The sequence below is a fragment of the Scyliorhinus torazame genome, chromosome 5, assembly GCF_047496885.1.
Source record: "Scyliorhinus torazame isolate Kashiwa2021f chromosome 5, sScyTor2.1, whole genome shotgun sequence".
NCBI classification, from domain to species: Eukaryota; Metazoa; Chordata; class Chondrichthyes; order Carcharhiniformes; family Scyliorhinidae; genus Scyliorhinus; species Scyliorhinus torazame.
The window spans coordinates 116081275-116095930 of record NC_092711.1 but is presented as its reverse complement, the minus strand read 5'-3'; the positions used below and the strand labels follow the sequence as shown (position 1 = coordinate 116095930).

At 47.6% G+C, this 14656-nt stretch overlaps 1 long non-coding RNA gene across 1 annotated transcript; it reads right to left on the bottom strand.

Annotated features, from left to right (window-relative positions):
• Positions 1 to 9499: 9499 nt before the first annotated feature.
• LOC140419560 (uncharacterized) lies at positions 9500 to 12865 on the bottom strand. Its single transcript, XR_011945865.1, has 2 exons — positions 12041 to 12865; positions 9500 to 11456 (listed from the first exon to the last, which is right to left on the bottom strand). It is a non-coding gene; the product is annotated as an uncharacterized lncRNA (long non-coding RNA).
• Between the last annotated feature and the right edge of the window lie 1791 nt (positions 12866 to 14656).

Sequence of the window (14656 nt, the reverse complement as noted above, 5' to 3'; positions counted from 1 at the left end):
ACCAGAATCCATCCCGTCCTCCCAATCTTCCCGTTGGTCATCCCCTCTCAGACAGGAAATGAGGTTGTGGAACCCGTGCGCACGTGGCTAATGGGAAGAACTCAAAATGATGCAGTCTCAGCCAATGAGGGAGATCTGAGCAGCAACACCCCTCATTCACTCCAATTGGGTGGAGGACCAGCTGCTGTCGTTCGGTCCTGCAGTCCCGCCTCCTCTTCCTATTGGTCCAAAGCTACTGTCAATCACTCGTCGGGCAATGTGATGTGGAGCATGCGCAGTGCGGCTCATGCCCACGGACAGACGCTTGTTTGTCTCATCTTCAGGCCATGATGTTGGGTGGGGTTACTGGATTATGGGGATAGGGTGGAGGTGTGGACCTTGGGTCGGGTGCTCTTTCCAAGAGCCGGTGCAGACTCGATGGGCCGAATGGCCTCCTTCTGCACTGTAAATTCTATGAAATGTGGAGATGTAGGCGTTGCACTGGGGTGGGCACAGTAAGCAGTCTTACAACACCAGATTAAAGTCCAACAGGTTTATTTAGAATCACTAGCTTTTGGAGCACAGCTGAGGAAGGAGCTATGCTCTGAATGCTCGTGATTCGAAACAAATCTGTTGGACTTTAACCTGGTGTTGTAAGACTTCTCACTGTGCCCACCCCAGTGCAACGCCGGCACCTCCACGTCCTGGTGTTTAGTAAATTACAGCATGATTTAATCAAAGACAGAGAGGAGTGATTTCTGCTGACTGGGGAGTAAGGACTTGGGACATTGCCTAAAAATTGTAGCCAGGTCACAGAACTCAGTGTGAAATGAGGAAACACTTGACGCAAAATCTGGGACACATTTGGAATTCTCTCCCATAAATGACAATTCCTGTGGCAATCCCTGGTGAATCCACTATCTTTCATAGAATTTACAGTGCAGATGGAGGCCATTCGGCCCATCGAGTCTGCACCAGCTCTTGGAAAAAGACCCTACCCAAGATCCACATCTCCACCCTATCCCCATAACCCAGTAAACCCACCCAACACTAAGGGCAATTTTTGACACTAAGGACAATTTTAACACGGCCAATCCACCTAACCTGCACATCTTTGGACTGTGGGAGGAAACCGGAGCACCCGGAGGAAACCCACGCAGACACGGGGAGGATGTGCAGACTCCACACAGACAGTGACCCAAGCTGGGAATCGAAACTGGGACCCTGGAGCTGTGCAGTAATTGTGCTATCCACAATGCTGCCGTGCTGCCCCCTTATTTGTTGCCGATCCCGAATTGCTCTTGAACTGAATGGCTGGCTGGTCTATTTCAGAGGGCAGATTTACTGCTGTGGCTCTGGAGTCACATGTAGGCCAGACCAGGTAGGGTTGGCAGATTTCTTAAAGGCCATTAGTTAACCAGATCAGTTTAAACAGAACCAGTGATAGCTGCATGGTCACCATTACTGATACTAGTTTTCACAGTTTTATGAATTGAATGTAGTTGTTTGGTAACCTGAAATATTCCAATATCTCCTCAGACCATTACCCTAGGGGACTCAGTAATATCCGCCCAGGGACATTCCCACTCCACCACCATCTCATCCCTGGCTCCCAACCTCCCGCTTTGGTCACAATCTCCTCCTCCCCCCCCGATTCACTTCTCAGTCTTTGTGACCTCAATACAAACATGTTGGACTTTAACCTGTTGTAAGACTTCTTACTGTGCCCACCCCAGTCCAACGCCGGCATCTCCACATCATGACCTCAACTGGACCGCCTTTTCCAGCTCTGGGGCTCGTACGGCGCATGCTTCAGTCAGTACTAAGCCCCCAGCCCCCCTTCACTCCGATTGGTGGGAGGACCAGCCGCTGCTGCTCGGTCCTCCGGCCCCACCCCTTCTTCCTATTGGTCTGGCCCTGCCGTCAATCACTCCCCGGGCATTGTGACGTTGAGCATGCGCAGTACGGGCGGTGTCCAGGGACAGATGCTGGTTTGTCAGATCCACAGGCGGTGAGGGAAATGGCGGAATGGAGGGAGAGGCGGAGCCGAGCGGTGGACGGGGAGGGGCCTTGAGTCCCCGATGCGGCTCTGACACCGGAATAAGAAGCGCCGGTGCCGGGTTTGTATCTGTGCGGCGGACGCGGCGGAACCGCGTCTGGAGTGAGAGGCCCGTGTTAAGGGCGCATGCGCGGTGCTCCCTGTCAGCAGGAGGAGAGAATGTTATGAATTTCTCTCCTGGACTGACAGGGATGGATTCTGCAAACTCCTTTTACAGGGGGTGGGATGGCTGGATTTACACAGAAAACTCAAATCAAAGTGGATGGATATGGCTGGCACGAGGGGACATAACTTTAAACTGAGGGGTAATAGATATAGGACAGAGGTCAGAGGTAGGTTCTTTACGCAAAGAGTAGTGAGGCCGTGGAATGCCCTACCTGCTACAGTAGTGAACTCGCCAACATTGAGGGCATTTAAAAGTTTATTAGATAAACATATGGATGAAAATGGCATAGTGTAGGTTAGATGGCTTTTGTTTCGGTGCAACATCGTGGGCCGAAGGGTCTGTACGCTGTATTGTTCTATGTTCTATGTTCAAAGATCACATCAAGTTCTAACAGAGTCACTCTGTTCATCAGAACCTGAACATGATCAGAATTTGAGTATAATTGAGCTCCAGGGCAGTCCCGCTCACTGCATGTGTAGTGGGTGTTACAGTCAGATCAGCCAGGTTCTTATTCGATGGTGGAGCAGGCTGGAGGGAGTGAGTGATGTCTCCCAACACAGACAGAAAGGTCCACTTTTCTCCTGGAGTTTGAGACAAATCAGTTTTCAAAATGATGCAGTTTCAGCCAATGAGGGAGATCCGGGCTCAGCCCCGCCCCTCATTCACTCTGATTGGTTGGAGGACCAGCTGCTCCTGCTTGGTCCTCCAGCCCCACTGCTGCTTCTTATAGGTCCAGAGATGCCGTCAATCGCAACTCGGGCATTGTGAGCTGGAACACGTGCAGTGCTGGTTCTTGCTCTGGCTTCAGGCGGGTAAGAGGAGACCCCAAACCCCCCCCCCCCCCCCATAAGACCCATTGATTTTATTGTCAGTCTGCAGACAGGAGAACTGAACCCAGGCAGAGGAGAGGGAAGGAGAAAATGGAGTGGAGGAAAGAAATAGGTTTGGATTTCAGCCCCGGGAGAAGGGACAGTGTGTGGGACGGGGATTTACGTCTTTGACTTTGATAATCACCATTTACAGGATATTCGAAGGGGATGATTTACAAACGGGAAATTCCTAAGCATCACATCAAGATTCAACGAAGTCATTCGATTATCAGGACCTGAGTCTCCTTGGCCTTTGGATGTGGAAGGAGAAATGTTTGTCTTCTGTCTGGGAAAAGATTTCAAATATCAGCGTGACTGGAAAAGCACCGAGACACATACATACACACACACACACGGGTGAGAGTGATCCAGTGAAGTGACTGTGGAAAGAGCTTTAACCAGTTACACAGCCTGAACAAAAATTCCACCATTCACAGTGAGGAGAAACCATACACGTGGTCTGTGTGTGGACAAGGCTTCAACTGATCATCGAACCTGGAGAGGCAAAGGGACATCGGCACCATGGAGAAACCGTGGAAATGTGGGGACTGTGGGAAGGGATTCAATTACCCATCCCATCTCGAAACTCATCGACGCAGTCACACAGGGGAGAGGCCGTTCACCTGCTCCTTGTGTGGAAAAGATTTCATTCAGTCACAACACCTGCAGTCACACCAGCGTGCTCACTCCAATAAGAGACCTTTAGAATGTTCTGACTGTGGGAAGAGCTTTAAAAGCAGGAAGAACCTGATGCAACACCAACACACTCACACTGGGGAGAGGCCGTTCACCTGCTCCATGTGTGGGAAAGGATTCACTCAGTCAGCCACCCTGCTGAGGCACCAGCAGACTCACACTGTAAAAAGGCCATTCGCCTGCTCTGTGTGTGAGAGGAAATTCATTCAGTCATCCACCCTGCTGAGGCACCAGCGGGTTCACACTGGGGAGAGGCCATTCACCTGCTCTGTGTGTGGGAAGGGATTGACTTGGTTAAGCACCCTCGCTACACATCAACGTGTTCACATTGATAAATGACCTCTTGTTATGAATGTGAGAAGTGCAAGTGAGGTGCAGACACACCAACGCACTCGCGTTGGGGAGAGGCTGGTCACCTGCTCTGTGTGTGAAAAGGGTTCACTCAGTCACAGCACCTATTGTGAGAGCAGTGAGTTTATATGTGATTGCAGGGGTGGGATTGTGCTGTTCATCACTTTCACTGTTTGTTTCTGCTGTTGGTAAACTTCAGCCCCATCATCAGGGTGATTAAAATTCGAGATGAATGTCAGCTAAGTCAGTCTTTGTGCAAATACACAGTGTTATGTTCCATGTTCTCCAATGTAAGAGGAGATTAATCAATGTCCTGTTGCTGACTGCTTCATTTTTGGGTTCTATTCTCTTTTCTATCTCTATATTATTTCAGTTCTCATAGCTTCAGTTACTCTCATGGACAATTCCCAGCTCCTCATATCTTCCAGAGTGTGTCTCCTGGTTTAGGGGGCTGGGTTCAGCACAGTGTCTAAACAGCTGGCTTGTAATGCAGAACAATGCCAGCAGCACGGGTTCAATTCCCATACCGGCCTTCCCGCACCAGGGGCGACCAGGGGCTTTTCACATTAACTTCATTGAAACCTACTTGTTACAATAAGTGATTATTATTATCCTACCACTGGGGTCCTGGGAAGATATTGGAAACACTCCTGGGATCAATAAATTCGAAACTGAATTGGTTAGTTACTCTCGGCCTTTGAACGTCACCCTCTGTTACACTGTCAATGTGCTCCTGTACTGCTCTGTATTTAACAGGAGTCTGCAGACTGATGAGACTCTGTTACACTGTCAGCGTGCTCCTGTACTGCTCTGTATTTAACAGGAGTCTGCAGACTGATGAGACTGTGTTACACTGTCAGTGTGCTCCTGTACTGCTCTGTATTCAACAGGAGTCTGCAGACTGATGAGACTGTGTTACACAGTCAGTGTGTTCCTGTACTGCTCTGTATTTAACAGGAGTCTGCAGACTGCTGAGACTATGTTATACAGTCAGTGTGCTCCTGTACTGCTCTGTATTCAACAGGAGTCTGCAGACTGATGAGACTGTGTTACACAGTCAGTGTGTTCCTGTACTGCTCTGTATTTAACAGGAGTCTGCAGATTGATGAGACTGTGTTATACAGTCATTGTGCTCCTGTACTGCTCTGTATTTAACAGGAGTCTGCAGACTGATGAGACTGGGTTACACTGTCGGTGTGTTCCTGTACTGCTCTGTATTCAACAGGAGTCTACAGATTGATGAGACTGTGTTACACTATCATTGTGCTCCTGTACTGCTCTGTATTTAACAGGAACCTGCAGACTGATGAGACTGTGTTGCACTGTCAGTGTGCTCCGGTACTGCTCTGTATTTAACAGGAGTCTGCAGACTGATGCGACTGTGTTACACTGTCAGTGTGTTCCTGTACTGCTCTGTATGTAACAGGAGTCTGCAGACTGATGAGACTGTGTTACACTGTCAGCGTGCTCCTGTATTGCTCTGTATTTAACAGGAGACTGCAGCCTGATGAGACTGTGTTACACTGTCAGTGTGCTCCTGTACTGCTCTGTATTTAACAGGAGTCTGCAGCCTGATGAGACTGTGTTACACTGTCAGTGTGCTCCTGTACTGCTCTGTATTTAACAGGAGGCTGCAGACTGATGAAACTGTGTTACACTGTCAGTGTGCTCCTGTACTGCTCTGTATTTAACAGGAGTCTGCAGACTGATGAGACTGTGTTACACTGTCGGTGTGCTCCTGTACTGCTCTGTATTTAACAGGAGTCTGCAGACTGATGAGACTGTGTTACACTGTCGGTGTGCTCCTGTACTGCTCTGTGTTTAACAGGAGTCTGCAGACTGATGAGACTGTGTTACACTGTCGGTGTGCTCCGGTACTGAACAAAGAACAAAGGAAAGTAAAGCACAGGAACAGGCCCTTCAGCCCCCAAAGCCTGTGCCGACCATGCTGCCCGACTAAACTACATTCTTCTACACTTCCTGGGTCCGTATCCCTCTATTCCCATCCTATTCATGTATTTGTCAAGATGCCCCTTAAATGTCACTATTGTCCCTGCTTCCACCACCTCCTCCGGCAGCGAGTTCCAGGCACCCACTACCCTCTGTGTAAAAAACGTGCCTCAGACATCTCCTCTAAACTTTGCCCCTCACACCTTGAACCTATGCCCCCTAGTAATTGACCCCTCTACCCTGGGGAAAAGCCTCTGACTATCCATTCTGTCTATGCCCCTCATAATTTTGTAGACCTCTATCAGGTCGCCCCTCAACCTCCGTCGTTCCAGGGAGAACAAACCGAGTTTATTCAGCCGCTCCTCACAGCTAATGCCCTCCATACCAGGCAACATCCTGGTAAATCTCTTCTGCACCCTCTCTAAAGCCTCCACATCCTTCTGGTAGTGTGACAACCAGAATTGAACACTGTCCTCCAAGTGTGGCCTAACTAAGGTTCTATACAGCTGCAACATGACTTGCCAATTCTTATACTCAATGCCCTGTCCAATGAAGGCAAGCAAGTCATATGCCTTCTTGACTACCTTCTCCACCTGTGTTGCCCCTTTCAGTGACCTGTACACCTAGATCTCTCTGTCTGTCAATACTCTTGAGGGTTCTACCATTCACTGTATATTCCCTACCTGCATTAGACCTTCCAAAATGCATTACCTCACATTTGTCCGGAGTAAACTCCATCTGCCATCTCTCCGCCCAAGTCTCCAAACGTTCTAAATCCTGCTGTATCCTCTTACAGTCCTCATCGCTATCCGCAATTACACCAACCTTTGTGTCGTCTGCAAACTTACTAATCAGACCAGTTCCATTTTCCTCCAAATCATTTATATATACTACGGACATCAAAGGTCCCAGCACTGATGTCCCCAGCATTGATCCCTGCGGAACACCACTAATCACAGCCCTCCAATTAGAAAAGCACCCTTCCATTGCTACTCTGCCTTCTATAACCTAGTCAGTTCTGTAGCCACCTTGCCAGCTCACCCCTGATCCTGTGTGACTTCACCTTTTGTACCAGTCTACCATGAGGTACCTTGTCAAAGGCCTTACTGAAGTTCATATAGACAACATCCACTGCCCTACCTGCATCAATCATCTTTGTGACCTCTTCGAAAAACTCTATCAAGTTAGTGAGACATGACCTCCCCTTCACAAAACCATGCTGCCTCTCACTAATACGTTAATTTGCTTCCAAATGGGAGTAGATCCTGTCTCAAAGAATTCTCTCCAGTAATTTCCCTACCACTGACGTAATGCTCACCGGCCTGTAGTTCCCTGGATTATCCTTGCTACCCTTCTTAAACAAAGGAACAACATTGGCTATTCTCCAGTCCTCCGGGACATCACCTGAAGACAATGAGGATCCAAAGATTTCTGTCAAGGTCTCAACAATTTCCTCTCTAGCCTCCTTCAGTACTCTGGGGTAGATCCCATCAGGCCCTGGGGACTTATCTACCTTAATATTTTTCAAGACGCCCAACACCTCGTCTTTTTGGATCTCAATGTGACCCAGGCTATCTACACACCCTTCTCCAGACTCAACATCCACCAATTCCTTCTCTTTGCTGAATACTGATGCAAAGTATTTGTTTAGTACCTTACCCATTTCCTCTGGCTCCACACATAGATTCCCTTGCCTATCCTTCAGTGGGCCAACCCTTTCCCTGGCTACCCTCTTGCTTTTTATGTACGTGTAAAAAGCATTGGGATTTTCCTTAACCCTATTTGCCAATGACTTTTCGTGACCCCTTCTAGCCCTCCTGACTGCTCTGTATTTAACAGGAGTCTGCAGTCTAATAAGACTGTGTTACACTGTCAGTGTGCTGCTGTACTGCTCTGTATTTAACAGGAGCCTGCAGACTGATGAGACTCTGTTACACTGTCAGTGTGCTCCTGTACTGCTCTGTATTTAACAGGAGTCTGCAGACTAATAAGACTGTGTTACACTGTCAGTGTGCTGCTGTACTGCTCTGTATTTAACAGGAGCCCATGAGACTGCTACACTGTCAGTGTGCTCCTGTACTGCTCTGTATTTTGCCTGAAATAGAAAATGACTGAATCTTTGTTCCAGTGGAACCTTTGCTGTTCTAAATTATGGGTGAATATTACTGAGCCTCACATCCTTGCTCATATTGCTGCAGTTGTGTAGAAAGGGGATGTGTAAAGGGCTGGCCTCTGTGTGGAGATGTGAACCAAGGAAATGGTATCTGTGTGTGTGACAGAGACACAGCTTTGTGCTCACACTCAGAACAAAGATATCCTTGTGGTGAGGGTTTGAAAGGGTCAGATCACAGATGTAGTGGAAAAGTTAAATATAAATATTTCCAGTGTGGCTGCAGCTTGTTAGATCAGAGCTGAGGAAAAGGGAGCTCTGAATCCCTGTATTATCTCTGTTCTCCAGAACAAGTAACTCTACTTTCTCTGTATTATTGCAGAGCTGTTAATAACGTCAGTAAAATACAATCTGTTGCTGGGAGTTTGATTCTCTGGTGTCTGAACCACAAGATTCAATGTTTAGAGTCAACAGGATGAACAAGGAAACACATCAGGGCCCCAAACTCCAGCTGGATATTCACAGGAGAAAGTCTGTTATCAAACACCTCGAATGGACAGAACAGAGAAAGATCCCCAACTGTAAGAAACTCTCAAATCATTTGTAAATATCTTTCAAATGCTGACAGGTTCCTGCAGTCAGTTTCCATTCAATTGAAATTAATGAAAGATGAGAGACTGGGTTGGAAGCAGAGCTGAGCCCACTTGTACTGAGACCCCAAAGCCGGAGATCACTTACTCTGACACAGCAAATCGAGGGGCCACTTACACTGAGACACCGAATCCAGGGACCACTTTTGACGAGACAGTAAACCCAGGGACTACTTATGCCAAGACACCAAATCCAGGGACCACTTTTGGCGAGACACTAAAGCCAGGGACCACTTACGCCGAGACACCAAATCCAGGTAACATTTACATTTTGAAGTTGATTTATGGGGTACAGATTATTTGCAATAAATCCCCAACTTTCAATTAAATCAGATTATGCAAGATTTAACTATCTGACAGAATGATTACTTTAAATGGTAAATTCAAAATATTTTTAAACCATTAAAAGGTAGAAAGGAAACATGTCGGGGGCGGCACGGTGGCACAGTGGTTAGCACTGCTGCCTCATGGCGCCGAGGACCCGGGTTCGATCCCGGCCCTGGGTCACTGACCGTCTGGAGTTTGCACGTTCTCCCCGTGTCTGCGTGGGTCTCACCCTCACAATCCAAAAATCTGTGCAGGGCAGGTGAATTGGCCACGGTAAATTGCCCCTTAATTAGAAAAAAATAATTGGGTGCTCTAAATTTTCAAAAAAGATAAGTCAGAAAGTTAAAAAACAAAGTTTAATGGACAGTAATTGACAGAGAAGTTTATCTTTAACAATTAAACAGACTTCTTACAACTTTCCTCAGTTGAGCAGGCGAAAGACAGGAAGTAAAAACGTGGTAACATGTTAACAAAATGGTTCATCAAAACATTAGTTTTATTCCCTCAGCTCAACTTTTCTAATCTCTAATTAGCCAAAGTGTCAACAATAACTGGTTAACTTAATGGTCTGCTGATTTATATTTGGCCCGACATCTGCTCGTGTACAAAATGGCATTTTAACCTTTCATGACAATGACTCGAAAGTGAATTAACCTGAAAATAGTTGCGTTACGTTAAAACCATTGATTTCAAAACTACCAACACAGCGGAGTGAAGTGATTAGAGTTCTGTGACCAGGCTGCCTGTACAGATGGCAATGGGCGGCCATGTAGAGTTGACAAGAGACGAAGTGAAAGATCAATTTAGGATTGAACTGAAAGTTCATAATTTTGTGAATGAGTTCTTGTTGAGACTTTTTTAAAAATCCTTCATGGGATGTGGGTGTCGCTGGCTCGGTCAGCATTTATTGTCCATCCCTAATTGCCCTTGAAAAGATGGTGGTGAGCTGCCTTCATGAACCGCTGCAGTCCAACCATGTTAGGAAGGGAATTCCAAGGTTTTGATCCAGCTGCAGTGAAGGAATGTCGATATAATTCCAAGTGGAGATGGTGAGTGACTTGGAGGTGAACTTCCAGGTGGAGGTGTTCTTGAATCAAAGGAAAACATCACAGACGGTGCTTCCAAAAAGGGACATCACAGCCCCAAAGATCAGTGACATGTCTGAAGGTATTTAAATGCCAGCCATTTATACGATTTGTTAACATCAGCAGGAGCAAACCAAATATTATCAGACTAACAATCCTGGCTGTGATTAACAGCAGCGAAACTAATGAATCCAACCCCTGCAGTTACTTATGAATTCGCTGGTGTGTCTGCAGGTTAGATGGCTGAGTGAATCCCTTCCCACGCACGGAGCAGGTGAACGGCCTTTCCCCAGTGTAAGTGCGTTGGTGGATCACTAGGTTAAAGGACTTGGTGAATGCCTTCCCACAGCCGGAACAGGTGAATGGCCTCTCTCCTGTGTGAGTGCGCTGGTGTATCAGCAGGTTCGATGGGTGAGTGTATTCCTTACCACACACACAGCAGGTGAATGGTTTCTTCCCAGAGTGAACCCGTTGATGTGCAATGAGATTGGGTGAAGACCTGAACCTCTTTCCACAAGTGGTGCAGCTGAACGGCCTCTCCTCGCTGTGTGTTTGCTGGTGTTCCAGCAGATGGGAGGACCGAGTGAATCCCTTCCCACATACAGAGCAGCTGAATGGTCTCTCCCCAGTGTGAACTCGCTGGTGAGCAGTGAGGTTGGATGAAGACCTGAACCTCTTTCCACAGGAGGTGCAGCTGAACGGCCTCTCTTCGGTGTGGGTTTGTTGGTGTGACTGGAAGCAGGATAACTGAGTAAATCCCTTTCCACACACACAGCAAGTAAATGGTTTCTCCCCAGTGTGACTGCGTCGGTGGTTTTCCAGCAAGGATGGAAAATTGAATCCTTTACCACAATCTTCACATTTCCATGGTTTCTCCATGGTACTCGTGTTCGTGTGTCTCTCCAGGTTGGAGATCAGTTGAAGCCTCGAAGACACACAGAATACTTGTACGGTTTCTCCCCGCTGTGAATGGTGATATTTTTTCACGCTGTATGTCTGGTTAAAGTTCACTGGAACATTCTCACTCGGGTGTGTGTGCGTCGCGATGCTTTTCCAGTCACTGATGTTTGAAATCTTTTCCCACAGACACAATAGAGAAACATTTTACCTTCCACTGATGATATTAAGATTGTAATGAATTGAGTGACTCTTTGAGAGCTCGATGAGATGTTTGGTTTGAGTTTCCTGTTGGCCAATCCTCCACTTCTAATATCCTGTAAAAGGAGTTTACAAAAGCCATCACTGTCAATCCAGGATAGAAATTCTAAACAGACAATTCTCGTTTCTCTGGAACATTTTCCCCTCTCTTGTTCCCCCAAAGCTGTAAATCCCCGTCCCACACACTCTCCCTCCTCCCTGGGCTGAAATCCAAACCCATCTCAGCAGCTGCACCATTTCTTTCCTCCACTCCCAGTTTTCTCTGTCCCTCTTCTCTGCCTGGGTTCAGTTCTCCAGCTCCTGTCTGCAGACTGACAATAAAACCAATGGGTCTTATTGGGGGTTTGGGGCCTCCAGCGGGTATTTGTGAATCCTCCCCACCCACCTGCCAGGGTTTCCTTCCTTGCCAGAGATCAGAGTCCTCATTGATTTGAGTGCGAAGTGGAAGCTCTTATTTCTTGTCCCCCTCCCCCATCCTCTGATGTGAACCATCCTCCAGTGGCTGAAGCAGGATGGTGCCCGATAACCTGGGCCTGTTCCCGGGAGGGAGGGAGAAGCCCCGCAGCTGCAAACCAGGGAGCTGACAATGATGGTGAAGGGTTTGCAGATCCACAAAGTGTTTCCAAATCTTCCCACCCACCGCCTGACGCTGACTCCGTTTCTCCGGGACAAACAAGCGCCAAAATCCATGTCCTGCAGCCACACTGTGCATGCTCCGAATCACAATGCCCGTGCTGATTGACGGCAGCTCTGGACCAATAGGAAGAGGGGGAGGGCTGGGGGACCGAGAGGGAGCTGCTGGTCCTCCAACCAATCGGAGTGAATGAGGGGCGCGGCTGATCCTGGATCTCCCTCATTGGCTGAGACTCTGCATCATTTTGAGTTCTTCGCATTGGCCACGTGGGCGCGGGTTCCAAACCTCATTTCCTGTCTGAGAGGTGTTGACCAATGGGAAGATTTGGAGGACTGGATGGACTCTGTTCCCCAGCCAATCAGACTGCAGGCTTTGTGTGAATGACGATTGAGCTACACACAGACTGAATCTTCTCTGAGTAAAACACTTTCTTTCCACTTCTTTTCATTTCATGGACTTTTTAAAGAGTCCATTGACCCTTCTACAGAACGTTTACAACAAAGAACAACAAACATTAACTCTGTTTCTCTCACCACAGATGTAGCACAGTGGTTAGCACTGTTGCATCACAGCACCAGTGACCTGGGTTCAATTCCGGCCTTGGGTGACTGTGTGAAGCTGCACCTTCTCCCCGTGACTGTGTATTTCCTCCAGGTGCTCCAGTTTTCTCCCACCATCTAAAGATGTGCAGGTTTGGCTATTCTAGAATCACCAAAAGATATAGGAGCAGAATTAGGCGACTCGGCCCATCGAGTCTGCTCTGCCATTCAATGGCTGATATTTTCTCATCCCCATTCTCCTGCCTTCTCCCCATAACCCCTGATCCCCTTATTGACCTCAAACCTATCTATCTCTGTCTTAAAGACACTCAGTGATTTGGCCTCCACAGCCTTCTGTGGCAAAGAGTTCCACAGATTCACTACCCTCTGGCTGAAGAAATTCCTCCTCATCACTGTTTTAAAGGATCGTCCCTTTAGTCTGAGATGGTGTCCTCTGGTTCTAGTTTTTCCTACAAGTGGAAACATCCTCTCCACGTGCACTCTATCCAGGCCTCGCAATATCCTGTAAGTCTCAATAAGATCCCCCCTCATCCTTCTAAACTCCAACGAGTACAGACCCAGAGTCCTCAACCATTCCTCATACAAGTTCTTTATTCCAGGGATCATTCTTGTGAACCTCCTCTGGACCCTTTCCAAGGCCAGCACATCCTTCCTTAGATACAGGGCCCAAAACTGCTCACAATACTCCACATGGGGTCTGACCAGAGCCTTATACAGCCTCAGAAGTACATCCTTGGTCTTGTAGTCGAGCCGTCTTGACAGGAATGCGAACATTGCATTTGGCTTCTTAACTGCCGACTGAACCTGCACATCAACCTTAAGAGTATCATGAACAAGGACTCCCAAGTTCCTTTGTGCTTCTGATTTTCTAAGCATTTCCCCATTTAGAAAATAGTCTGTGCCTAAATTCCTCCTTCCAAAGTGCATAACCTCACACTTTTCCACATTGGAAATCATTTGCCACTTCATTGGCCATCTCCTAGCTTGTCCAAATCCTTCTGCAGCCCCCTTGCTTCCTCAATATCTGGTATCATGTGCAAACTTAGCAACAGTGCCTTCAGTTCCTTCTTCCAGATCATTAATGTATATTGTAAAAAGTTGTGGTCCCAGCACAGACCCCTGAGGCACACCACTAGTCACCGGCTGCCATTCTGAAAAAGACCCCTTTATCCCCACTCTCTGCCTTCTGCCAGTCAGCCAATCATCTATCCAAGCCAGGATCTTACTCTTAACACCATGGGATTTTAACTTATTTAACAGTCTCCTATGTGGCACCTTGTCAAATGCCTTCTGGAAATCTAAATAAAGCACGTCTACTGGTTCTCCTTTGTCTAACTTCCTTGTTACCGCCTCAAAGAACTCTTAACAGATTTGTCAGGCACGACCTCCCTTTGACAAAGCCTTGCTGACTCAGTCCTATTTTACCATGCACTTCCAAGTACTCCACGATCTCTTCTTTAATAACAGACTCTAAAATCTTACCAATGACCAAAATCAGGCTAACCGGCCTATAATTTCCCGTCTTCTGCCTCCCTCCATTCTTAAACAGTGGTGTTACATGAGCCACATTCCAGTCCTCTGGGACCCTTCCTGCCTCCAGTGATTCCTGAAAGATCATCACCAATACCTCCACAATTTCCTCAGCTATCTCGATCTCAGAATCATAGATAGAATATAATCGTAGAATGTACAGTGCAGAAGGAGGCCATTCGACCCATCGGGTCTGCACCGGCCCTTTTGAAAGTACACCCCATTTAATCCCACACACTTCCAACCTATCCCCATAACCCCACCCAACCTTTTTGGACACCAAGGGCAATTTAGCATAGTTAATCCACCTAACCTGCATATATTTGGAGTGTGGGAGGAAACCGGAGCACCCGGAGGAAAACCATGCAGACACTGGGAGAACTTGCAGACTCCGCACAGGCAGTGACCCAAGCCGGGAATCGAACCCGGGTCCTTGGTGCTGTGAATCAACAGTGCTACCCACTGTGCTACCGTGCCGCCCTTGCATCCAAGCTCCCAGATTGTCTGTCTTCTCTCTGGGTAAGATAGTCTT